Source organism: Balaenoptera ricei, chromosome 11, assembly GCF_028023285.1.
Source record: "Balaenoptera ricei isolate mBalRic1 chromosome 11, mBalRic1.hap2, whole genome shotgun sequence".
Classification (NCBI taxonomy): domain Eukaryota; kingdom Metazoa; phylum Chordata; class Mammalia; order Artiodactyla; family Balaenopteridae; genus Balaenoptera; species Balaenoptera ricei.
Window position 1 is genome coordinate 48687747 of NC_082649.1, and position 27730 is coordinate 48715476.

Below are 27730 nucleotides of genomic sequence, written 5' to 3' on the forward strand. Positions count from 1 at the left end.
GCTTGAGGTTAATGGTCTAATGGGATCGCCAATTCACTGACGATTACTGAAGGATGAGCACCTACTAAAGAATGGCAACCTCCAAGTTTCCTTCCTAGAAACTCACTTGTCAGGGCAAAGCCATTTGTGCTATGAAGAGAACATGTGCAATTACAGTGTTTCTCAGGGAGAATTGAGCCCGACACTCTCTAAATCCCAAGGAGGTAAATAAAGTTTCCCTTCAAGCCTTATTCTCCAAAGGGCTCACAGAGCATTGACCCTGCTGTTTCTTTCTCATTTTGGCACCTCCAATGTGCTTACAAGTGAGATATTTGAGTTGTTGCAACTTACCACATTCTAGAGGTTTAAAAAAAGAAGCCCTTCACTGCCCATGACTCGGCATCTAGCTCTTGCCAAAGGTGCATTGCTCACAATTCCTCGAAATCACAGGCAGTCCTGCTTGTACGTTTCTCACCCTAGTGGAGACCCGCCAGTTTTAAGAGACCTGGAATGCTTCCTAAAGCTCAAGAACCACACTGAATAAGGCTACATGGATTCTGCTGCATGTCAACCTGTGGCATGATACAAGAGGAATGTTAGCTTGAGGCTAGTCGTCAAATGGGGTCGCCATTTCACTGAAGATTACCGAAGGATGAGCACCTCCCAAACAATGGCAACCTCCAAGTTTCTTTCCTAGAAACTCACTTGTCATCACAAAGGCAATTGTGCTATGAAGAGAACATGTGCAACTACAGTGTTTCTCAGGGAGAATTGAGCCCGCAACTCTCTAAATCCCAATGAGGAAAATAAAGTTTCCCTTCAAGCCTTATTTTCCAAAGGGCCTGCAGAGCATTGACCCTGTGGTTTCTTTCTCTATTTTGAACCTCCAAGGTGCTTTAGAAGGGAGATACTTGAGTTGTCTCAACTTGCCACAATCTAGACGTTTAACCAAAAAAGCCCTTCACTGCCCATGACTCGGCACCTAGCTGTTCCCAACGCTGCATTGCTCACGAAGGCCCAAACACACAGGCCGTCCTTCTTGTACGTTTCTCATCCTAGTGCAGACCCGCCAGTCCTAAGAGACCTGGAATGCTTCCATGAGTTCAAGAACCACACTGAATAACGCTACATGGATTCTGCTGCATGCCAATCTGTGGGAGGCTGCAAGAGGAACGTTAGCTTGAGGCTAGAGCTCAAACGGGTTCGCCAATTCACTGAGGATTACCGAAGGATGATCATCTGCCAAGGAATAGCAACCTCCAAGTCTCTTTCCTAGAAACTCACTTGTCATCACAAAGGCAATGGTGCACTGAAAGGAACATGTGTAAGTACAGTGTTTCTCAGGTAGAATTGGGCCCAAAACTCTCTAAACCCCAATGAGGAAAATAAAGTTTCCCTTCAAGCCTTACCTTATTTTCAAAAGGGTCCACAGAGTCTTGACCCTCCCATTTCTTTCCTTCTTTTGTACTAGAAAGGTGCTTTAGAAGGGCGATACTTCAGTTGTTTCAACTTGCCACAATCTAGAGGTTTAACCAAAGAAGCCCTTCACTGCCCATGACTCGGCAGCTAGCTGTTCCCAACGCTGCATTGCTCACAAAGGCCCAAACACACAGGCCGTCATTCTCGTACGTTGCTCATCCTAGTGAATACCCGCCAGTACTAAGAGACCTGGAATCCTTCCTAGAGCTCAAGAACCACACTGAATAAGATTCGGCTGCATGCCAATCTGTGTCATGATACAAGAGGAACGTTAGCTGTGGCTAGTGTTCAATGGGGTCGCCCATTCACTAAAGATTACTGAAGGATGAGCACCTACCAAAGAATGGCAACCTCCAAATTTCTTTCTTAGAAGTTCTCTCGTCATCAAAAAGGCAACTGTGCCATGAAGGGACCATGTGCAACTAGATTGTTTCTCAGTGAGAATTGATCCCGCAACTCTCTAAATCCCAATGAGGAAAATAAAGTTTCCCTTCAAGCCTTATATTCAAAAGCGCCCACAGAGCATTGACCCTGCTGTTTCTTTCTCTATTTTGTACTTCCAAGGTGCTTTAGAAGGGAGATACTTGAGTTGTTCCAACTTACTACGTTCTAGAGTTTAAGAAAGAAGCCCTTCACCTCCCAGGACTCGGAATCTAGCTGTTCCCAACGCTGCACTGCTCACAACACCCCAAAGACACAGGCCATCCTTCTTGTACGTTTCTCATCCTAGTGCAGACCTGCCAGTACTAAGAGACCTGGAATGCTTCCCAGAGCTGAGGAACCAACCTGAATGAGGCTACATGTATTCTGCTGCATGCCAAGCTGTTGCATGATAGCAGAGGAACGTTTGCTTGAGGCTAGAGGTCAAACGGGTTCGCCAATTCACTGAACATTACCGAAGGATGAGCACCTACCAAGGAATGGTAACCTCCAAGTTTCTTTCCTAGAAACTCACTTGTCATCACAAAGGCAATTGTGCTATGAATGGAACATGTGCAACTACAGTGTTTCTCAGGGAGAATTGAGCATGCAACTCTCTAAATCCCAATGAGGAAAATAAAGATTCCCTGCAAGCCTTATTTTCCAAAGGGCCTGCAGAGCATTGACCCTGCTGTTTCTTTCTCTATTTTGTACCTCTAAGGTGCTTTAGAAGGGAGATACTTGACTTGTTTCAACTTGCCAAAATCTAGAGGTTTAACCAAAGAAGCCCTTCACTGCCCATGACTCGGCATCTAGCTGTTCCCAACGCTGCATTGCTCACAAAGACCCAAACAGACAGGCCGTACTTCTTGTACGTTTCTCTTCCTACTGCAGACCCGCTAGTACTGAGAGGTCTGGAATCCTTCTTAGAGCCCAGGAACCATACTGAATAAGGCTACATGGATTCTGCTGCATGCAAACCTGTGGCATGATACAAGAGGAATGTTAGCTTGAAGCTAATGGTCAAAAGGGGTCGCCAATTCACTGTAGATTACCGAAGAATGCCACCTACCAAGGAATGGCAAGCTCCAAGTTTCTTTCTTGGAAAATCACTTGTCCTCACAGAGACCATCGTGCAATTAAGAGAAGATGGGCAACAACAGTGTTTACCAGGTAACACGGAGGCCGCAACTCTCCGCTTTGCAATGAGGAAAATAAACTTTCCCAGGAAGCCTCAATATACATGGCGACGAAGCAGAATATTCCCCTGGCGTTTCTGACTCTCTTATTGCACATCCAGTGGACACAATGGACCATGACGTTGGTAACCATTGCCATGCTGGGAGTCGTGATTGTGGTGTAAGGATTTCAAGCTGATGGCTTAGTGGGGCCTAGGTGGCAATGTTTCTCTGGACTACCTCTCAGTTAAGGGAAACCCTGTAATTTCTGAAGCTGGTCGTGAAGTGTAGTTGCTGATTGAGGTAGACAGACTGCACGGATTAGTTCCCAGAAGCAACGGTAGGCTAATTGTGCTTTTCAGTGCAGCTCAGGTTTCCTCAAGAATGTAGACACGCTTTGCATGAAGGAAGGCATGGAACGTTGAGAACGGTGTTGCTTTCAAGCTATCGCAATCTAGGTGTGTAACCAACGAAGCCCTTCACTGCCCATCACTTGGCATCTAGTTGTTCCCAACGGTAGACTGTTCACAACTGCCCAAAGACACAGGCAGTCCTTTTAGTTCGTTTCAAAACCTAGTGCAGACCCGCGAGCCAAAAGAGACCGGATATGCTTCCTAGAGTTCAAGAACCACAGGCACTAAGGTTGCATGGAATCTGTTGAATGCCTACCACTGTCATGAGAAAAGCGGAACGTAAACTTGAGGCTAGATGTCCCATGTGGGTGGCCCATTCCCTGAAGATTCCCGAGGGATGAGCCACTACCAAGGAACGGCAACCTCCAAGTTTCTTTCCTAGAAACTCTCGTCATCACAATGGCAAATGTGCTATGAAGGGAAGATGTGCAAGTATAGTGTTTCTCAGGGAGAATTGAGCCTGCAACTCTCTAAATCCCAAGGAGGTAAATAAAGTATCCCTTCATGCCTTATGTTCAGAAGGGACCACCGAACATTGACCTGCTCTTTCTTTCTCTATTTTGTACCTCCATGGTGCGTTAGAAGGGAGATACTTGAGTTGTTTCAACTTACCACATTCTAGAGGTTTAACAAAAGAAGCCTTTCACTGCCCTTTTTTGGCATAGAGTTGTCCTCAACTGAACGTCGCTCCCAAGTCCCAGAAGAGACTGGCAGTCCCTCGTGTGCATCTTGGATCCTAGTGCACACCCGCGTGTCCTAAGACACCAGAAATGCTTCCTAGAGTAAAAGCACTGCTTTGACAAAAGCTGCATTGAACCTGCTGCCTGCTTACCATTGTGACGACAAAAGCAGAACGTTAGCTTGAGGCCAGTCGTCCCATGCGCTCAGCATATTCACTAACAATCGCTGAGTGAGCAGCACCTAGCAGGAATTGAAAGGCAACGTTTGTTTCACGGAAAATCACTTCTCCTGAAAAGGCAATCCTGCAGTGAAGAGAAGATGGGCAACTACACTGTTTATCATGTAACACAGAGGCCACAAGTGTCGACATTCCAATGTGGAAAATCAACTTCCCATCAAGCCTCAATCTCCAAGGGGAGGGCACAGCATCTTATGCTGCAGTTTCTGAGTACCTATTGGACATTCAGGTGACCAAGTAGACCTTTTAGTGAGTAAACTTTGCGATACAGGGAGTAGTGAGTGTGCTGAAAGGATTACAGAGTCATAGGTTAGTGAGGATTGGGTGTAAAATGTATCCCCGGAATACCTAGCTTTCAAGGGAAAATCTGTAATTTTTCAGGCTGCACTTAAAGTCCACTGGCTTGCCTGGGGTAGATTCCATCCCGTGTGGGTTCCCAGAAGGAAGGGTAGGATCATTATATTTTTCGTGTGCTCGGGGATAGGCAGAAAAGCAGACACGTTTGGCACGAAGGAATGAACAGAACGCTGAGAGCTAGGTGTTTTCAAGCTGTCGCAATCTAGGCGTTTATCCAACGAAACCCTTCACTGCCGATGATTCGGCAACTAGCTCTTCCCAACGGTGCATTGCTCACAACGCCGCGAAGACACAGGCTGTCCTTTTTGTACGTATCAGATCTAGTGAAGACCCCCGAGTCCTAGGAGACCTGGAATGCTTCCCACAGCTCAACAACCACACTGAATAAGTCCACATGGCTTCTGCTGCATAACAACCTGTGACATGATACAAGAGGAATGTCAGCTTGAGGTTAATGGTCTAATGGGATCGCCAATTCACTGACGATTACTGAAGGATGAGCACCTACTAAAGAATGGCAACCTCCAAGTTTCCTTCCTAGAAACTCACTTGTCAGGGCAAAGCCATTTGTGCTATGAAGAGAACATGTGCAATTACAGTGTTTCTCAGGGAGAATTGAGCCCGACACTCTCTAAATCCCAAGGAGGTAAATAAAGTTTCCCTTCAAGCCTTATTCTCCAAAGGGCTCACAGAGCATTGACCCTGCTGTTTCTTTCTCATTTTGGCACCTCCAATGTGCTTACAAGTGAGATATTTGAGTTGTTGCAACTTACCACATTCTAGAGGTTTAAAAAAAGAAGCCCTTCACTGCCCATGACTCGGCATCTAGCTCTTGCCAAAGGTGCATTGCTCACAATTCCTCGAAATCACAGGCAGTCCTGCTTGTACGTTTCTCACCCTAGTGGAGACCCGCCAGTTTTAAGAGACCTGGAATGCTTCCTAAAGCTCAAGAACCACACTGAATAAGGCTACATGGATTCTGCTGCATGTCAACCTGTGGCATGATACAAGAGGAATGTTAGCTTGAGGCTAGTCGTCAAATGGGGTCGCCATTTCACTGAAGATTACCGAAGGATGAGCACCTCCCAAACAATGGCAACCTCCAAGTTTCTTTCCTAGAAACTCACTTGTCATCACAAAGGCAATTGTGCTATGAAGAGAACATGTGCAACTACAGTGTTTCTCAGGGAGAATTGAGCCCGCAACTCTCTAAATCCCAATGAGGAAAATAAAGTTTCCCTTCAAGCCTTATTTTCCAAAGGGCCTGCAGAGCATTGACCCTGTGGTTTCTTTCTCTATTTTGAACCTCCAAGGTGCTTTAGAAGGGAGATACTTGAGTTGTCTCAACTTGCCACAATCTAGACGTTTAACCAAAAAAGCCCTTCACTGCCCATGACTCGGCACCTAGCTGTTCCCAACGCTGCATTGCTCACGAAGGCCCAAACACACAGGCCGTCCTTCTTGTACGTTTCTCATCCTAGTGCAGACCCGCCAGTCCTAAGAGACCTGGAATGCTTCCATGAGTTCAAGAACCACACTGAATAACGCTACATGGATTCTGCTGCATGCCAATCTGTGGGAGGCTGCAAGAGGAACGTTAGCTTGAGGCTAGAGCTCAAACGGGTTCGCCAATTCACTGAGGATTACCGAAGGATGATCATCTGCCAAGGAATAGCAACCTCCAAGTCTCTTTCCTAGAAACTCACTTGTCATCACAAAGGCAATGGTGCACTGAAAGGAACATGTGTAAGTACAGTGTTTCTCAGGTAGAATTGGGCCCAAAACTCTCTAAACCCCAATGAGGAAAATAAAGTTTCCCTTCAAGCCTTACCTTATTTTCAAAAGGGTCCACAGAGTCTTGACCCTCCCATTTCTTTCCTTCTTTTGTACTAGAAAGGTGCTTTAGAAGGGCGATACTTCAGTTGTTTCAACTTGCCACAATCTAGAGGTTTAACCAAAGAAGCCCTTCACTGCCCATGACTCGGCAGCTAGCTGTTCCCAACGCTGCATTGCTCACAAAGGCCCAAACACACAGGCCGTCATTCTCGTACGTTGCTCATCCTAGTGAATACCCGCCAGTACTAAGAGACCTGGAATCCTTCCTAGAGCTCAAGAACCACACTGAATAAGATTCGGCTGCATGCCAATCTGTGTCATGATACAAGAGGAACGTTAGCTGTGGCTAGTGTTCAATGGGGTCGCCCATTCACTAAAGATTACTGAAGGATGAGCACCTACCAAAGAATGGCAACCTCCAAATTTCTTTCTTAGAAGTTCTCTCGTCATCAAAAAGGCAACTGTGCCATGAAGGGACCATGTGCAACTAGATTGTTTCTCAGTGAGAATTGATCCCGCAACTCTCTAAATCCCAATGAGGAAAATAAAGTTTCCCTTCAAGCCTTATATTCAAAAGCGCCCACAGAGCATTGACCCTGCTGTTTCTTTCTCTATTTTGTACTTCCAAGGTGCTTTAGAAGGGAGATACTTGAGTTGTTCCAACTTACTACGTTCTAGAGTTTAAGAAAGAAGCCCTTCACCTCCCAGGACTCGGAATCTAGCTGTTCCCAACGCTGCACTGCTCACAACACCCCAAAGACACAGGCCATCCTTCTTGTACGTTTCTCATCCTAGTGCAGACCTGCCAGTACTAAGAGACCTGGAATGCTTCCCAGAGCTGAGGAACCAACCTGAATGAGGCTACATGTATTCTGCTGCATGCCAAGCTGTTGCATGATAGCAGAGGAACGTTTGCTTGAGGCTAGAGGTCAAACGGGTTCGCCAATTCACTGAACATTACCGAAGGATGAGCACCTACCAAGGAATGGTAACCTCCAAGTTTCTTTCCTAGAAACTCACTTGTCATCACAAAGGCAATTGTGCTATGAATGGAACATGTGCAACTACAGTGTTTCTCAGGGAGAATTGAGCATGCAACTCTCTAAATCCCAATGAGGAAAATAAAGTTTCCCTTCAAGCCTTATTTTCCAAAGGGCCAAAAGAGCATTGACCCTGCTGTTTCTTTCTCTATTTTGTACCTCTAAGGTGCTTTAGAAGGGAGATACTTGACTTGTTTCAACTTGCCAAAATCTAGAGGTTTAACCAAAGAAGCCCTTCACTGCCCATGACTCGGCATCTAGCTGTTCCCAACGCTGCATTGCTCACAAAGACCCAAACAGACAGGCCGTACTTCTTGTACGTTTCTCTTCCTGGTGCAGACCCGCTAGTACTGAGAGGTCTGGAATCCTTCTTAGAGCCCAGGAACCATACTGAATAAGGCTACATGGATTCTGCTGCATGCAAACCTGTGGCATGATACAAGAGGAATGTTAGCTTGAAGCTAATGGTCAAAAGGGGTCGCCAATTCACTGTAGATTACCGAAGAATGCCACCTACCAAGGAATGGCAAGCTCCAAGTTTCTTTCTTGGAAAATCACTTGTCCTCACAGAGACCATCGTGCAATTAAGAGAAGATGGGCAACAACAGTGTTTACCAGGTAACACGGAGGCCGCAACTCTCCGCTTTGCAATGAGGAAAATAAACTTTCCCAGGAAGCCTCAATATACATGGCGACGAAGCAGAATATTCCCCTGGCGTTTCTGACTCTCTTATTGCACATCCAGTGGACACAATGGACCATGACGTTGGTAACCATTGCCATGCTGGGAGTCGTGATTGTGGTGTAAGGATTTCAAGCTGATGGCTTAGTGGGGCCTAGGTGGCAATGTTTCTCTGGACTACCTCTCAGTTAAGGGAAACCCTGTAATTTCTGAAGCTGGTCGTGAAGTGTAGTTGCTGATTGAGGTAGACAGACTGCACGGATTAGTTCCCAGAAGCAACGGTAGGCTAATTGTGCTTTTCAGTGCAGCTCAGGTTTCCTCAAGAATGTAGACACGCTTTGCATGAAGGAAGGCATGGAACGTTGAGAACGGTGTTGCTTTCAAGCTATCGCAATCTAGGTGTGTAACCAACGAAGCCCTTCACTGCCCATCACTTGGCATCTAGTTGTTCCCAACGGTAGACTGTTCACAACTGCCCAAAGACACAGGCAGTCCTTTTAGTTCGTTTCAAAACCTAGTGCAGACCCGCGAGCCAAAAGAGACCGGATATGCTTCCTAGAGTTCAAGAACCACAGGCACTAAGGTTGCATGGAATCTGTTGAATGCCTACTACTGTCATGAGAAAAGCTGAACGTAAACTTGAGGCTAGATGTCCCATGTGGGTGGCCCATTCCCTGAAGATTCCCGAGGGATGAGCCACTACCAAGGAACGGCAACCTCCAAGTTTCTTTCCTAGAAACTCTCGTCATCACAATGGCAAATGTGCTATGAAGGGAAGATGTGCAAGTATAGTGTTTCTCAGGGAGAATTGAGCCTGCAACTCTCTAAATCCCAAGGAGGTAAATAAAGTATCCCTTCATGCCTTATGTTCAGAAGGGACCACCGAACATTGACCTGCTCTTTCTTTCTCTATTTTGTACCTCCATGGTGCGTTAGAAGGGAGATACTTGAGTTGTTTCAACTTACCACATTCTAGAGGTTTAACAAAAGAAGCCTTTCACTGCCCTTTTTTGGCATAGAGTTGTCCTCAACTGAACGTCGCTCCCAAGTCCCAGAAGAGACTGGCAGTCCCTCGTGTGCATCTTGGATCCTAGTGCACACCCGCGTGTCCTAAGACACCAGAAATGCTTCCTAGAGTAAAAGCACTGCTTTGACAAAAGCTGCATTGAACCTGCTGCCTGCTTACCATTGTGACGACAAAAGCAGAACGTTAGCTTGAGGCCAGTCGTCCCATGCGCTCAGCATATTCACTAACAATTGCTGAGTGAGCAGCACCTAGCAGGAATTGAAAGGCAACGTTTGTTTCACGGAAAATCACTTCTCCTGAAAAGGCAATCCTGCAGTGAAGAGAAGATGGGCAACTACACTGTTTATCATGTAACACAGAGGCCACAAGTGTCGACATTCCAATGTGGAAAATCAACTTCCCATCAAGCCTCAATCTCCAAGGGGAGGGCACAGCATCTTATGCTGCAGTTTCTGAGTACCTATTGGACATTCAGGTGACCAAGTAGACCTTTTAGTGAGTAAACTTTGCGATACAGGGAGTAGTGAGTGTGCTGAAAGGATTACAGAGTCATAGGTTAGTGAGGATTGGGTGTAAAATGTATCCCCGGAATACCTAGCTTTCAAGGGAAAATCTGTAATTTTTCAGGCTGCACTTAAAGTCCACTGGCTTGCCTGGGGTAGATTCCATCCCGTGTGGGTTCCCAGAAGGAAGGGTAGGATCATTATATTTTTCGTGTGCTCGGGGATAGGCAGAAAAGCAGACACGTTTGGCACGAAGGAATGAACAGAACGCTGAGAGCTAGGTGTTTTCAAGCTGTCGCAATCTAGGCGTTTATCCAACGAAACCCTTCACTGCCGATGATTCGGCAACTAGCTCTTCCCAACGGTGCATTGCTCACAACGCCGCGAAGACACAGGCTGTCCTTTTTGTACGTATCAGATCTAGTGAAGACCCCCGAGTCCTAGGAGACCTGGAATGCTTCCCACAGCTCAACAACCACACTGAATAAGTCCACATGGCTTCTGCTGCATAACAACCTGTGACATGATACAAGAGGAATGTCAGCTTGAGGTTAATGGTCTAATGGGATCGCCAATTCACTGACGATTACTGAAGGATGAGCACCTACTAAAGAATGGCAACCTCCAAGTTTCCTTCCTAGAAACTCACTTGTCAGGGCAAAGCCATTTGTGCTATGAAGAGAACATGTGCAATTACAGTGTTTCTCAGGGAGAATTGAGCCCGACACTCTCTAAATCCCAAGGAGGTAAATAAAGTTTCCCTTCAAGCCTTATTCTCCAAAGGGCTCACAGAGCATTGACCCTGCTGTTTCTTTCTCATTTTGGCACCTCCAATGTGCTTACAAGTGAGATATTTGAGTTGTTGCAACTTACCACATTCTAGAGGTTTAAAAAAAGAAGCCCTTCACTGCCCATGACTCGGCATCTAGCTCTTGCCAAAGGTGCATTGCTCACAATTCCTCGAAATCACAGGCAGTCCTGCTTGTACGTTTCTCACCCTAGTGGAGACCCGCCAGTTTTAAGAGACCTGGAATGCTTCCTAAAGCTCAAGAACCACACTGAATAAGGCTACATGGATTCTGCTGCATGTCAACCTGTGGCATGATACAAGAGGAATGTTAGCTTGAGGCTAGTCGTCAAATGGGGTCGCCATTTCACTGAAGATTACCGAAGGATGAGCACCTCCCAAACAATGGCAACCTCCAAGTTTCTTTCCTAGAAACTCACTTGTCATCACAAAGGCAATTGTGCTATGAAGAGAACATGTGCAACTACAGTGTTTCTCAGGGAGAATTGAGCCCGCAACTCTCTAAATCCCAATGAGGAAAATAAAGTTTCCCTTCAAGCCTTATTTTCCAAAGGGCCTGCAGAGCATTGACCCTGTGGTTTCTTTCTCTATTTTGAACCTCCAAGGTGCTTTAGAAGGGAGATACTTGAGTTGTCTCAACTTGCCACAATCTAGACGTTTAACCAAAAAAGCCCTTCACTGCCCATGACTCGGCACCTAGCTGTTCCCAACGCTGCATTGCTCACGAAGGCCCAAACACACAGGCCGTCCTTCTTGTACGTTTCTCATCCTAGTGCAGACCCGCCAGTCCTAAGAGACCTGGAATGCTTCCATGAGTTCAAGAACCACACTGAATAACGCTACATGGATTCTGCTGCATGCCAATCTGTGGGAGGCTGCAAGAGGAACGTTAGCTTGAGGCTAGAGCTCAAACGGGTTCGCCAATTCACTGAGGATTACCGAAGGATGATCATCTGCCAAGGAATAGCAACCTCCAAGTCTCTTTCCTAGAAACTCACTTGTCATCACAAAGGCAATGGTGCACTGAAAGGAACATGTGTAAGTACAGTGTTTCTCAGGTAGAATTGGGCCCAAAACTCTCTAAACCCCAATGAGGAAAATAAAGTTTCCCTTCAAGCCTTACCTTATTTTCAAAAGGGTCCACAGAGTCTTGACCCTCCCATTTCTTTCCTTCTTTTGTACTAGAAAGGTGCTTTAGAAGGGCGATACTTCAGTTGTTTCAACTTGCCACAATCTAGAGGTTTAACCAAAGAAGCCCTTCACTGCCCATGACTCGGCAGCTAGCTGTTCCCAACGCTGCATTGCTCACAAAGGCCCAAACACACAGGCCGTCATTCTCGTACGTTGCTCATCCTAGTGAATACCCGCCAGTACTAAGAGACCTGGAATCCTTCCTAGAGCTCAAGAACCACACTGAATAAGATTCGGCTGCATGCCAATCTGTGTCATGATACAAGAGGAACGTTAGCTGTGGCTAGTGTTCAATGGGGTCGCCCATTCACTAAAGATTACTGAAGGATGAGCACCTACCAAAGAATGGCAACCTCCAAATTTCTTTCTTAGAAGTTCTCTCGTCATCAAAAAGGCAACTGTGCCATGAAGGGACCATGTGCAACTAGATTGTTTCTCAGTGAGAATTGATCCCGCAACTCTCTAAATCCCAATGAGGAAAATAAAGTTTCCCTTCAAGCCTTATATTCAAAAGCGCCCACAGAGCATTGACCCTGCTGTTTCTTTCTCTATTTTGTACTTCCAAGGTGCTTTAGAAGGGAGATACTTGAGTTGTTCCAACTTACTACGTTCTAGAGTTTAAGAAAGAAGCCCTTCACCTCCCAGGACTCGGAATCTAGCTGTTCCCAACGCTGCACTGCTCACAACACCCCAAAGACACAGGCCATCCTTCTTGTACGTTTCTCATCCTAGTGCAGACCTGCCAGTACTAAGAGACCTGGAATGCTTCCCAGAGCTGAGGAACCAACCTGAATGAGGCTACATGTATTCTGCTGCATGCCAAGCTGTTGCATGATAGCAGAGGAACGTTTGCTTGAGGCTAGAGGTCAAACGGGTTCGCCAATTCACTGAACATTACCGAAGGATGAGCACCTACCAAGGAATGGTAACCTCCAAGTTTCTTTCCTAGAAACTCACTTGTCATCACAAAGGCAATTGTGCTATGAATGGAACATGTGCAACTACAGTGTTTCTCAGGGAGAATTGAGCATGCAACTCTCTAAATCCCAATGAGGAAAATAAAGTTTCCCTTCAAGCCTTATTTTCCAAAGGGCCAAAAGAGCATTGACCCTGCTGTTTCTTTCTCTATTTTGTACCTCTAAGGTGCTTTAGAAGGGAGATACTTGACTTGTTTCAACTTGCCAAAATCTAGAGGTTTAACCAAAGAAGCCCTTCACTGCCCATGACTCGGCATCTAGCTGTTCCCAACGCTGCATTGCTCACAAAGACCCAAACAGACAGGCCGTACTTCTTGTACGTTTCTCTTCCTACTGCAGACCCGCTAGTACTGAGAGGTCTGGAATCCTTCTTAGAGCCCAGGAACCATACTGAATAAGGCTACATGGATTCTGCTGCATGCAAACCTGTGGCATGATACAAGAGGAATGTTAGCTTGAAGCTAATGGTCAAAAGGGGTCGCCAATTCACTGTAGATTACCGAAGAATGCCACCTACCAAGGAATGGCAAGCTCCAAGTTTCTTTCTTGGAAAATCACTTGTCCTCACAGAGACCATCGTGCAATTAAGAGAAGATGGGCAACAACAGTGTTTACCAGGTAACACGGAGGCCGCAACTCTCCGCTTTGCAATGAGGAAAATAAACTTTCCCAGGAAGCCTCAATATACATGGCGACGAAGCAGAATATTCCCCTGGCGTTTCTGACTCTCTTATTGCACATCCAGTGGACACAATGGACCATGACGTTGGTAACCATTGCCATGCTGGGAGTCGTGATTGTGGTGTAAGGATTTCAAGCTGATGGCTTAGTGGGGCCTAGGTGGCAATGTTTCTCTGGACTACCTCTCAGTTAAGGGAAACCCTGTAATTTCTGAAGCTGGTCGTGAAGTGTAGTTGCTGATTGAGGTAGACAGACTGCACGGATTAGTTCCCAGAAGCAACGGTAGGCTAATTGTGCTTTTCAGTGCAGCTCAGGTTTCCTCAAGAATGTAGACACGCTTTGCATGAAGGAAGGCATGGAACGTTGAGAACGGTGTTGCTTTCAAGCTATCGCAATCTAGGTGTGTAACCAACGAAGCCCTTCACTGCCCATCACTTGGCATCTAGTTGTTCCCAACGGTAGACTGTTCACAACTGCCCAAAGACACAGGCAGTCCTTTTAGTTCGTTTCAAAACCTAGTGCAGACCCGCGAGCCAAAAGAGACCGGATATGCTTCCTAGAGTTCAAGAACCACAGGCACTAAGGTTGCATGGAATCTGTTGAATGCCTACTACTGTCATGAGAAAAGCTGAACGTAAACTTGAGGCTAGATGTCCCATGCGGGTGGCCCATTCCCTGAAGATTCCCGAGGGATGAGCCACTACCAAGGAACGGCAACCTCCAAGTTTCTTTCCTAGAAACTCTCGTCATCACAATGGCAAATGTGCTATGAAGGGAAGATGTGCAAGTATAGTGTTTCTCAGGGAGAATTGAGCCTGCAACTCTCTAAATCCCAAGGAGGTAAATAAAGTATCCCTTCATGCCTTATGTTCAGAAGGGACCACCGAACATTGACCTGCTCTTTCTTTCTCTATTTTGTACCTCCATGGTGCGTTAGAAGGGAGATACTTGAGTTGTTTCAACTTACCACATTCTAGAGGTTTAACAAAAGAAGCCTTTCACTGCCCTTTTTTGGCATAGAGTTGTCCTCAACTGAACGTCGCTCCCAAGTCCCAGAAGAGACTGGCAGTCCCTCGTGTGCATCTTGGATCCTAGTGCACACCCGCGTGTCCTAAGACACCAGAAATGCTTCCTAGAGTAAAAGCACTGCTTTGACAAAAGCTGCATTGAACCTGCTGCCTGCTTACCATTGTGACGACAAAAGCAGAACGTTAGCTTGAGGCCAGTCGTCCCATGCGCTCAGCATATTCACTAACAATTGCTGAGTGAGCAGCACCTAGCAGGAATTGAAAGGCAACGTTTGTTTCACGGAAAATCACTTCTCCTGAAAAGGCAATCCTGCAGTGAAGAGAAGATGGGCAACTACACTGTTTATCATGTAACACAGAGGCCACAAGTGTCGACATTCCAATGTGGAAAATCAACTTCCCATCAAGCCTCAATCTCCAAGGGGAGGGCACAGCATCTTATGCTGCAGTTTCTGAGTACCTATTGGACATTCAGGTGACCAAGTAGACCTTTTAGTGAGTAAACTTTGCGATACAGGGAGTAGTGAGTGTGCTGAAAGGATTACAGAGTCATAGGTTAGTGAGGATTGGGTGTAAAATGTATCCCCGGAATACCTAGCTTTCAAGGGAAAATCTGTAATTTTTCAGGCTGCACTTAAAGTCCACTGGCTTGCCTGGGGTAGATTCCATCCCGTGTGGGTTCCCAGAAGGAAGGGTAGGATCATTATATTTTTCGTGTGCTCGGGGATAGGCAGAAAAGCAGACACGTTTGGCACGAAGGAATGAACAGAACGCTGAGAGCTAGGTGTTTTCAAGCTGTCGCAATCTAGGCGTTTATCCAACGAAACCCTTCACTGCCGATGATTCGGCAACTAGCTCTTCCCAACGGTGCATTGCTCACAACGCCGCGAAGACACAGGCTGTCCTTTTTGTACGTATCAGATCTAGTGAAGACCCCCGAGTCCTAGGAGACCTGGAATGCTTCCCACAGCTCAACAACCACACTGAATAAGTCCACATGGCTTCTGCTGCATAACAACCTGTGACATGATACAAGAGGAATGTCAGCTTGAGGTTAATGGTCTAATGGGATCGCCAATTCACTGACGATTACTGAAGGATGAGCACCTACTAAAGAATGGCAACCTCCAAGTTTCCTTCCTAGAAACTCACTTGTCAGGGCAAAGCCATTTGTGCTATGAAGAGAACATGTGCAATTACAGTGTTTCTCAGGGAGAATTGAGCCCGACACTCTCTAAATCCCAAGGAGGTAAATAAAGTTTCCCTTCAAGCCTTATTCTCCAAAGGGCTCACAGAGCATTGACCCTGCTGTTTCTTTCTCATTTTGGCACCTCCAATGTGCTTACAAGTGAGATATTTGAGTTGTTGCAACTTACCACATTCTAGAGGTTTAAAAAAAGAAGCCCTTCACTGCCCATGACTCGGCATCTAGCTCTTGCCAAAGGTGCATTGCTCACAATTCCTCGAAATCACAGGCAGTCCTGCTTGTACGTTTCTCACCCTAGTGGAGACCCGCCAGTTTTAAGAGACCTGGAATGCTTCCTAAAGCTCAAGAACCACACTGAATAAGGCTACATGGATTCTGCTGCATGTCAACCTGTGGCATGATACAAGAGGAATGTTAGCTTGAGGCTAGTCGTCAAATGGGGTCGCCATTTCACTGAAGATTACCGAAGGATGAGCACCTCCCAAACAATGGCAACCTCCAAGTTTCTTTCCTAGAAACTCACTTGTCATCACAAAGGCAATTGTGCTATGAAGAGAACATGTGCAACTACAGTGTTTCTCAGGGAGAATTGAGCCCGCAACTCTCTAAATCCCAATGAGGAAAATAAAGTTTCCCTTCAAGCCTTATTTTCCAAAGGGCCTGCAGAGCATTGACCCTGTGGTTTCTTTCTCTATTTTGAACCTCCAAGGTGCTTTAGAAGGGAGATACTTGAGTTGTCTCAACTTGCCACAATCTAGACGTTTAACCAAAAAAGCCCTTCACTGCCCATGACTCGGCACCTAGCTGTTCCCAACGCTGCATTGCTCACGAAGGCCCAAACACACAGGCCGTCCTTCTTGTACGTTTCTCATCCTAGTGCAGACCCGCCAGTCCTAAGAGACCTGGAATGCTTCCATGAGTTCAAGAACCACACTGAATAACGCTACATGGATTCTGCTGCATGCCAATCTGTGGGAGGCTGCAAGAGGAACGTTAGCTTGAGGCTAGAGCTCAAACGGGTTCGCCAATTCACTGAGGATTACCGAAGGATGATCATCTGCCAAGGAATAGCAACCTCCAAGTCTCTTTCCTAGAAACTCACTTGTCATCACAAAGGCAATGGTGCACTGAAAGGAACATGTGTAAGTACAGTGTTTCTCAGGTAGAATTGGGCCCAAAACTCTCTAAACCCCAATGAGGAAAATAAAGTTTCCCTTCAAGCCTTACCTTATTTTCAAAAGGGTCCACAGAGTCTTGACCCTCCCATTTCTTTCCTTCTTTTGTACTAGAAAGGTGCTTTAGAAGGGCGATACTTCAGTTGTTTCAACTTGCCACAATCTAGAGGTTTAACCAAAGAAGCCCTTCACTGCCCATGACTCGGCAGCTAGCTGTTCCCAACGCTGCATTGCTCACAAAGGCCCAAACACACAGGCCGTCATTCTCGTACGTTGCTCATCCTAGTGAATACCCGCCAGTACTAAGAGACCTGGAATCCTTCCTAGAGCTCAAGAACCACACTGAATAAGATTCGGCTGCATGCCAATCTGTGTCATGATACAAGAGGAACGTTAGCTGTGGCTAGTGTTCAATGGGGTCGCCCATTCACTAAAGATTACTGAAGGATGAGCACCTACCAAAGAATGGCAACCTCCAAATTTCTTTCTTAGAAGTTCTCTCGTCATCAAAAAGGCAACTGTGCCATGAAGGGACCATGTGCAACTAGATTGTTTCTCAGTGAGAATTGATCCCGCAACTCTCTAAATCCCAATGAGGAAAATAAAGTTTCCCTTCAAGCCTTATATTCAAAAGCGCCCACAGAGCATTGACCCTGCTGTTTCTTTCTCTATTTTGTACTTCCAAGGTGCTTTAGAAGGGAGATACTTGAGTTGTTCCAACTTACTACGTTCTAGAGTTTAAGAAAGAAGCCCTTCACCTCCCAGGACTCGGAATCTAGCTGTTCCCAACGCTGCACTGCTCACAACACCCCAAAGACACAGGCCATCCTTCTTGTACGTTTCTCATCCTAGTGCAGACCTGCCAGTACTAAGAGACCTGGAATGCTTCCCAGAGCTGAGGAACCAACCTGAATGAGGCTACATGTATTCTGCTGCATGCCAAGCTGTTGCATGATAGCAGAGGAACGTTTGCTTGAGGCTAGAGGTCAAACGGGTTCGCCAATTCACTGAACATTACCGAAGGATGAGCACCTACCAAGGAATGGTAACCTCCAAGTTTCTTTCCTAGAAACTCACTTGTCATCACAAAGGCAATTGTGCTATGAATGGAACATGTGCAACTACAGTGTTTCTCAGGGAGAATTGAGCATGCAACTCTCTAAATCCCAATGAGGAAAATAAAGTTTCCCTTCAAGCCTTATTTTCCAAAGGGCCTGCAGAGCATTGACCCTGCTGTTTCTTTCTCTATTTTGTACCTCTAAGGTGCTTTAGAAGGGAGATACTTGACTTGTTTCAACTTGCCAAAATCTAGAGGTTTAACCAAAGAAGCCCTTCACTGCCCATGACTCGGCATCTAGCTGTTCCCAACGCTGCATTGCTCACAAAGACCCAAACAGACAGGCCGTACTTCTTGTACGTTTCTCTTCCTGGTGCAGACCCGCTAGTACTGAGAGGTCTGGAATCCTTCTTAGAGCCCAGGAACCATACTGAATAAGGCTACATGGATTCTGCTGCATGCAAACCTGTGGCATGATACAAGAGGAATGTTAGCTTGAAGCTAATGGTCAAAAGGGGTCGCCAATTCACTGTAGATTACCGAAGAATGCCACCTACCAAGGAATGGCAAGCTCCAAGTTTCTTTCTTGGAAAATCACTTGTCCTCACAGAGACCATCGTGCAATTAAGAGAAGATGGGCAACAACAGTGTTTACCAGGTAACACGGAGGCCGCAACTCTCCGCTTTGCAATGAGGAAAATAAACTTTCCCAGGAAGCCTCAATATACATGGCGACGAAGCAGAATATTCCCCTGGCGTTTCTGACTCTCTTATTGCACATCCAGTGGACACAATGGACCATGACGTTGGTAACCATTGCCATGCTGGGAGTCGTGATTGTGGTGTAAGGATTTCAAGCTGATGGCTTAGTGGGGCCTAGGTGGCAATGTTTCTCTGGACTACCTCTCAGTTAAGGGAAACCCTGTAATTTCTGAAGCTGGTCGTGAAGTGTAGTTGCTGATTGAGGTAGACAGACTGCACGGATTAGTTCCCAGAAGCAACGGTAGGCTAATTGTGCTTTTCAGTGCAGCTCAGGTTTCCTCAAGAATGTAGACACGCTTTGCATGAAGGAAGGCATGGAACGTTGAGAACGGTGTTGCTTTCAAGCTATCGCAATCTAGGTGTGTAACCAACGAAGCCCTTCACTGCCCATCACTTGGCATCTAGTTGTTCCCAACGGTAGACTGTTCACAACTGCCCAAAGACACAGGCAGTCCTTTTAGTTCGTTTCAAAACCTAGTGCAGACCCGCGAGCCAAAAGAGACCGGATATGCTTCCTAGAGTTCAAGAACCACAGGCACTAAGGTTGCATGGAATCTGTTGAATGCCTACTACTGTCATGAGAAAAGCTGAACGTAAACTTGAGGCTAGATGTCCCATGTGGGTGGCCCATTCCCTGAAGATTCCCGAGGGATGAGCCACTACCAAGGAACGGCAACCTCCAAGTTTCTTTCCTAGAAACTCTCGTCATCACAATGGCAAATGTGCTATGAAGGGAAGATGTGCAAGTATAGTGTTTCTCAGGGAGAATTGAGCCTGCAACTCTCTAAATCCCAAGGAGGTAAATAAAGTATCCCTTCATGCCTTATGTTCAGAAGGGACCACCGAACATTGACCTGCTCTTTCTTTCTCTATTTTGTACCTCCATGGTGCGTTAGAAGGGAGATACTTGAGTTGTTTCAACTTACCACATTCTAGAGGTTTAACAAAAGAAGCCTTTCACTGCCCTTTTTTGGCATAGAGTTGTCCTCAACTGAACGTCGCTCCCAAGTCCCAGAAGAGACTGGCAGTCCCTCGTGTGCATCTTGGATCCTAGTGCACACCCGCGTGTCCTAAGACACCAGAAATGCTTCCTAGAGTAAAAGCACTGCTTTGACAAAAGCTGCATTGAACCTGCTGCCTGCTTACCATTGTGACGACAAAAGCAGAACGTTAGCTTGAGGCCAGTCGTCCCATGCGCTCAGCATATTCACTAACAATCGCTGAGTGAGCAGCACCTAGCAGGAATTGAAAGGCAACGTTTGTTTCACGGAAAATCACTTCTCCTGAAAAGGCAATCCTGCAGTGAAGAGAAGATGGGCAACTACACTGTTTATCATGTAACACAGAGGCCACAAGTGTCGACATTCCAATGTGGAAAATCAACTTCCCATCAAGCCTCAATCTCCAAGGGGAGGGCACAGCATCTTATGCTGCAGTTTCTGAGTACCTATTGGACATTCAGGTGACCAAGTAGACCTTTTAGTGAGTAAACTTTGCGATACAGGGAGTAGTGAGTGTGCTGAAAGGATTACAGAGTCATAGGTTAGTGAGGATTGGGTGTAAAATGTATCCCCGGAATACCTAGCTTTCAAGGGAAAATCTGTAATTTTTCAGGCTGCACTTAAAGTCCACTGGCTTGCCTGGGGTAGATTCCATCCCGTGTGGGTTCCCAGAAGGAAGGGTAGGATCATTATATTTTTCGTGTGCTCGGGGATAGGCAGAAAAGCAGACACGTTTGGCACGAAGGAATGAACAGAACGCTGAGAGCTAGGTGTTTTCAAGCTGTCGCAATCTAGGCGTTTATCCAACGAAACCCTTCACTGCCGATGATTCGGCAACTAGCTCTTCCCAACGGTGCATTGCTCACAACGCCGCGAAGACACAGGCTGTCCTTTTTGTACGTATCAGATCTAGTGAAGACCCCCGAGTCCTAGGAGACCTGGAATGCTTCCCACAGCTCAACAACCACACTGAATAAGTCCACATGGCTTCTGCTGCATAACAACCTGTGACATGATACAAGAGGAATGTCAGCTTGAGGTTAATGGTCTAATGGGATCGCCAATTCACTGACGATTACTGAAGGATGAGCACCTACTAAAGAATGGCAACCTCCAAGTTTCCTTCCTAGAAACTCACTTGTCAGGGCAAAGCCATTTGTGCTATGAAGAGAACATGTGCAATTACAGTGTTTCTCAGGGAGAATTGAGCCCGACACTCTCTAAATCCCAAGGAGGTAAATAAAGTTTCCCTTCAAGCCTTATTCTCCAAAGGGCTCACAGAGCATTGACCCTGCTGTTTCTTTCTCATTTTGGCACCTCCAATGTGCTTACAAGTGAGATATTTGAGTTGTTGCAACTTACCACATTCTAGAGGTTTAAAAAAAGAAGCCCTTCACTGCCCATGACTCGGCATCTAGCTCTTGCCAAAGGTGCATTGCTCACAATTCCTCGAAATCACAGGCAGTCCTGCTTGTACGTTTCTCACCCTAGTGGAGACCCGCCAGTTTTAAGAGACCTGGAATGCTTCCTAAAGCTCAAGAACCACACTGAATAAGGCTACATGGATTCTGCTGCATGTCAACCTGTGGCATGATACAAGAGGAATGTTAGCTTGAGGCTAGTCGTCAAATGGGGTCGCCATTTCACTGAAGATTACCGAAGGATGAGCACCTCCCAAACAATGGCAACCTCCAAGTTTCTTTCCTAGAAACTCACTTGTCATCACAAAGGCAATTGTGCTATGAAGAGAACATGTGCAACTACAGTGTTTCTCAGGGAGAATTGAGCCCGCAACTCTCTAAATCCCAATGAGGAAAATAAAGTTTCCCTTCAAGCCTTATTTTCCAAAGGGCCTGCAGAGCATTGACCCTGTGGTTTCTTTCTCTATTTTGAACCTCCAAGGTGCTTTAGAAGGGAGATACTTGAGTTGTCTCAACTTGCCACAATCTAGACGTTTAACCAAAAAAGCCCTTCACTGCCCATGACTCGGCACCTAGCTGTTCCCAACGCTGCATTGCTCACGAAGGCCCAAACACACAGGCCGTCCTTCTTGTACGTTTCTCATCCTAGTGCAGACCCGCCAGTCCTAAGAGACCTGGAATGCTTCCATGAGTTCAAGAACCACACTGAATAACGCTACATGGATTCTGCTGCATGCCAATCTGTGGGAGGCTGCAAGAGGAACGTTAGCTTGAGGCTAGAGCTCAAACGGGTTCGCCAATTCACTGAGGATTACCGAAGGATGATCATCTGCCAAGGAATAGCAACCTCCAAGTCTCTTTCCTAGAAACTCACTTGTCATCACAAAGGCAATGGTGCACTGAAAGGAACATGTGTAAGTACAGTGTTTCTCAGGTAGAATTGGGCCCAAAACTCTCTAAACCCCAATGAGGAAAATAAAGTTTCCCTTCAAGCCTTACCTTATTTTCAAAAGGGTCCACAGAGTCTTGACCCTCCCATTTCTTTCCTTCTTTTGTACTAGAAAGGTGCTTTAGAAGGGCGATACTTCAGTTGTTTCAACTTGCCACAATCTAGAGGTTTAACCAAAGAAGCCCTTCACTGCCCATGACTCGGCAGCTAGCTGTTCCCAACGCTGCATTGCTCACAAAGGCCCAAACACACAGGCCGTCATTCTCGTACGTTGCTCATCCTAGTGAATACCCGCCAGTACTAAGAGACCTGGAATCCTTCCTAGAGCTCAAGAACCACACTGAATAAGATTCGGCTGCATGCCAATCTGTGTCATGATACAAGAGGAACGTTAGCTGTGGCTAGTGTTCAATGGGGTCGCCCATTCACTAAAGATTACTGAAGGATGAGCACCTACCAAAGAATGGCAACCTCCAAATTTCTTTCTTAGAAGTTCTCTCGTCATCAAAAAGGCAACTGTGCCATGAAGGGACCATGTGCAACTAGATTGTTTCTCAGTGAGAATTGATCCCGCAACTCTCTAAATCCCAATGAGGAAAATAAAGTTTCCCTTCAAGCCTTATATTCAAAAGCGCCCACAGAGCATTGACCCTGCTGTTTCTTTCTCTATTTTGTACTTCCAAGGTGCTTTAGAAGGGAGATACTTGAGTTGTTCCAACTTACTACGTTCTAGAGTTTAAGAAAGAAGCCCTTCACCTCCCAGGACTCGGAATCTAGCTGTTCCCAACGCTGCACTGCTCACAACACCCCAAAGACACAGGCCATCCTTCTTGTACGTTTCTCATCCTAGTGCAGACCTGCCAGTACTAAGAGACCTGGAATGCTTCCCAGAGCTGAGGAACCAACCTGAATGAGGCTACATGTATTCTGCTGCATGCCAAGCTGTTGCATGATAGCAGAGGAACGTTTGCTTGAGGCTAGAGGTCAAACGGGTTCGCCAATTCACTGAACATTACCGAAGGATGAGCACCTACCAAGGAATGGTAACCTCCAAGTTTCTTTCCTAGAAACTCACTTGTCATCACAAAGGCAATTGTGCTATGAATGGAACATGTGCAACTACAGTGTTTCTCAGGGAGAATTGAGCATGCAACTCTCTAAATCCCAATGAGGAAAATAAAGTTTCCCTTCAAGCCTTATTTTCCAAAGGGCCAAAAGAGCATTGACCCTGCTGTTTCTTTCTCTATTTTGTACCTCTAAGGTGCTTTAGAAGGGAGATACTTGACTTGTTTCAACTTGCCAAAATCTAGAGGTTTAACCAAAGAAGCCCTTCACTGCCCATGACTCGGCATCTAGCTGTTCCCAACGCTGCATTGCTCACAAAGACCCAAACAGACAGGCCGTACTTCTTGTACGTTTCTCTTCCTGGTGCAGACCCGCTAGTACTGAGAGGTCTGGAATCCTTCTTAGAGCCCAGGAACCATACTGAATAAGGCTACATGGATTCTGCTGCATGCAAACCTGTGGCATGATACAAGAGGAATGTTAGCTTGAAGCTAATGGTCAAAAGGGGTCGCCAATTCACTGTAGATTACCGAAGAATGCCACCTACCAAGGAATGGCAAGCTCCAAGTTTCTTTCTTGGAAAATCACTTGTCCTCACAGAGACCATCGTGCAATTAAGAGAAGATGGGCAACAACAGTGTTTACCAGGTAACACGGAGGCCGCAACTCTCCGCTTTGCAATGAGGAAAATAAACTTTCCCAGGAAGCCTCAATATACATGGCGACGAAGCAGAATATTCCCCTGGCGTTTCTGACTCTCTTATTGCACATCCAGTGGACACAATGGACCATGACGTTGGTAACCATTGCCATGCTGGGAGTCGTGATTGTGGTGTAAGGATTTCAAGCTGATGGCTTAGTGGGGCCTAGGTGGCAATGTTTCTCTGGACTACCTCTCAGTTAAGGGAAACCCTGTAATTTCTGAAGCTGGTCGTGAAGTGTAGTTGCTGATTGAGGTAGACAGACTGCACGGATTAGTTCCCAGAAGCAACGGTAGGCTAATTGTGCTTTTCAGTGCAGCTCAGGTTTCCTCAAGAATGTAGACACGCTTTGCATGAAGGAAGGCATGGAACGTTGAGAACGGTGTTGCTTTCAAGCTATCGCAATCTAGGTGTGTAACCAACGAAGCCCTTCACTGCCCATCACTTGGCATCTAGTTGTTCCCAACGGTAGACTGTTCACAACTGCCCAAAGACACAGGCAGTCCTTTTAGTTCGTTTCAAAACCTAGTGCAGACCCGCGAGCCAAAAGAGACCGGATATGCTTCCTAGAGTTCAAGAACCACAGGCACTAAGGTTGCATGGAATCTGTTGAATGCCTACTACTGTCATGAGAAAAGCTGAACGTAAACTTGAGGCTAGATGTCCCATGTGGGTGGCCCATTCCCTGAAGATTCCCGAGGGATGAGCCACTACCAAGGAACGGCAACCTCCAAGTTTCTTTCCTAGAAACTCTCGTCATCACAATGGCAAATGTGCTATGAAGGGAAGATGTGCAAGTATAGTGTTTCTCAGGGAGAATTGAGCCTGCAACTCTCTAAATCCCAAGGAGGTAAATAAAGTATCCCTTCATGCCTTATGTTCAGAAGGGACCACCGAACATTGACCTGCTCTTTCTTTCTCTATTTTGTACCTCCATGGTGCGTTAGAAGGGAGATACTTGAGTTGTTTCAACTTACCACATTCTAGAGGTTTAACAAAAGAAGCCTTTCACTGCCCTTTTTTGGCATAGAGTTGTCCTCAACTGAACGTCGCTCCCAAGTCCCAGAAGAGACTGGCAGTCCCTCGTGTGCATCTTGGATCCTAGTGCACACCCGCGTGTCCTAAGACACCAGAAATGCTTCCTAGAGTAAAAGCACTGCTTTGACAAAAGCTGCATTGAACCTGCTGCCTGCTTACCATTGTGACGACAAAAGCAGAACGTTAGCTTGAGGCCAGTCGTCCCATGCGCTCAGCATATTCACTAACAATTGCTGAGTGAGCAGCACCTAGCAGGAATTGAAAGGCAACGTTTGTTTCACGGAAAATCACTTCTCCTGAAAAGGCAATCCTGCAGTGAAGAGAAGATGGGCAACTACACTGTTTATCATGTAACACAGAGGCCACAAGTGTCGACATTCCAATGTGGAAAATCAACTTCCCATCAAGCCTCAATCTCCAAGGGGAGGGCACAGCATCTTATGCTGCAGTTTCTGAGTACCTATTGGACATTCAGGTGACCAAGTAGACCTTTTAGTGAGTAAACTTTGCGATACAGGGAGTAGTGAGTGTGCTGAAAGGATTACAGAGTCATAGGTTAGTGAGGATTGGGTGTAAAATGTATCCCCGGAATACCTAGCTTTCAAGGGAAAATCTGTAATTTTTCAGGCTGCACTTAAAGTCCACTGGCTTGCCTGGGGTAGATTCCATCCCGTGTGGGTTCCCAGAAGGAAGGGTAGGATCATTATATTTTTCGTGTGCTCGGGGATAGGCAGAAAAGCAGACACGTTTGGCACGAAGGAATGAACAGAACGCTGAGAGCTAGGTGTTTTCAAGCTGTCGCAATCTAGGCGTTTATCCAACGAAACCCTTCACTGCCGATGATTCGGCAACTAGCTCTTCCCAACGGTGCATTGCTCACAACGCCGCGAAGACACAGGCTGTCCTTTTTGTACGTATCAGATCTAGTGAAGACCCCCGAGTCCTAGGAGACCTGGAATGCTTCCCACAGCTCAACAACCACACTGAATAAGTCCACATGGCTTCTGCTGCATAACAACCTGTGACATGATACAAGAGGAATGTCAGCTTGAGGTTAATGGTCTAATGGGATCGCCAATTCACTGACGATTACTGAAGGATGAGCACCTACTAAAGAATGGCAACCTCCAAGTTTCCTTCCTAGAAACTCACTTGTCAGGGCAAAGCCATTTGTGCTATGAAGAGAACATGTGCAATTACAGTGTTTCTCAGGGAGAATTGAGCCCGACACTCTCTAAATCCCAAGGAGGTAAATAAAGTTTCCCTTCAAGCCTTATTCTCCAAAGGGCTCACAGAGCATTGACCCTGCTGTTTCTTTCTCATTTTGGCACCTCCAATGTGCTTACAAGTGAGATATTTGAGTTGTTGCAACTTACCACATTCTAGAGGTTTAAAAAAAGAAGCCCTTCACTGCCCATGACTCGGCATCTAGCTCTTGCCAAAGGTGCATTGCTCACAATTCCTCGAAATCACAGGCAGTCCTGCTTGTACGTTTCTCACCCTAGTGGAGACCCGCCAGTTTTAAGAGACCTGGAATGCTTCCTAAAGCTCAAGAACCACACTGAATAAGGCTACATGGATTCTGCTGCATGTCAACCTGTGGCATGATACAAGAGGAATGTTAGCTTGAGGCTAGTCGTCAAATGGGGTCGCCATTTCACTGAAGATTACCGAAGGATGAGCACCTCCCAAACAATGGCAACCTCCAAGTTTCTTTCCTAGAAACTCACTTGTCATCACAAAGGCAATTGTGCTATGAAGAGAACATGTGCAACTACAGTGTTTCTCAGGGAGAATTGAGCCCGCAACTCTCTAAATCCCAATGAGGAAAATAAAGTTTCCCTTCAAGCCTTATTTTCCAAAGGGCCTGCAGAGCATTGACCCTGTGGTTTCTTTCTCTATTTTGAACCTCCAAGGTGCTTTAGAAGGGAGATACTTGAGTTGTCTCAACTTGCCACAATCTAGACGTTTAACCAAAAAAGCCCTTCACTGCCCATGACTCGGCACCTAGCTGTTCCCAACGCTGCATTGCTCACGAAGGCCCAAACACACAGGCCGTCCTTCTTGTACGTTTCTCATCCTAGTGCAGACCCGCCAGTCCTAAGAGACCTGGAATGCTTCCATGAGTTCAAGAACCACACTGAATAACGCTACATGGATTCTGCTGCATGCCAATCTGTGGGAGGCTGCAAGAGGAACGTTAGCTTGAGGCTAGAGCTCAAACGGGTTCGCCAATTCACTGAGGATTACCGAAGGATGATCATCTGCCAAGGAATAGCAACCTCCAAGTCTCTTTCCTAGAAACTCACTTGTCATCACAAAGGCAATGGTGCACTGAAAGGAACATGTGTAAGTACAGTGTTTCTCAGGTAGAATTGGGCCCAAAACTCTCTAAACCCCAATGAGGAAAATAAAGTTTCCCTTCAAGCCTTACCTTATTTTCAAAAGGGTCCACAGAGTCTTGACCCTCCCATTTCTTTCCTTCTTTTGTACTAGAAAGGTGCTTTAGAAGGGCGATACTTCAGTTGTTTCAACTTGCCACAATCTAGAGGTTTAACCAAAGAAGCCCTTCACTGCCCATGACTCGGCAGCTAGCTGTTCCCAACGCTGCATTGCTCACAAAGGCCCAAACACACAGGCCGTCATTCTCGTACGTTGCTCATCCTAGTGAATACCCGCCAGTACTAAGAGACCTGGAATCCTTCCTAGAGCTCAAGAACCACACTGAATAAGATTCGGCTGCATGCCAATCTGTGTCATGATACAAGAGGAACGTTAGCTGTGGCTAGTGTTCAATGGGGTCGCCCATTCACTAAAGATTACTGAAGGATGAGCA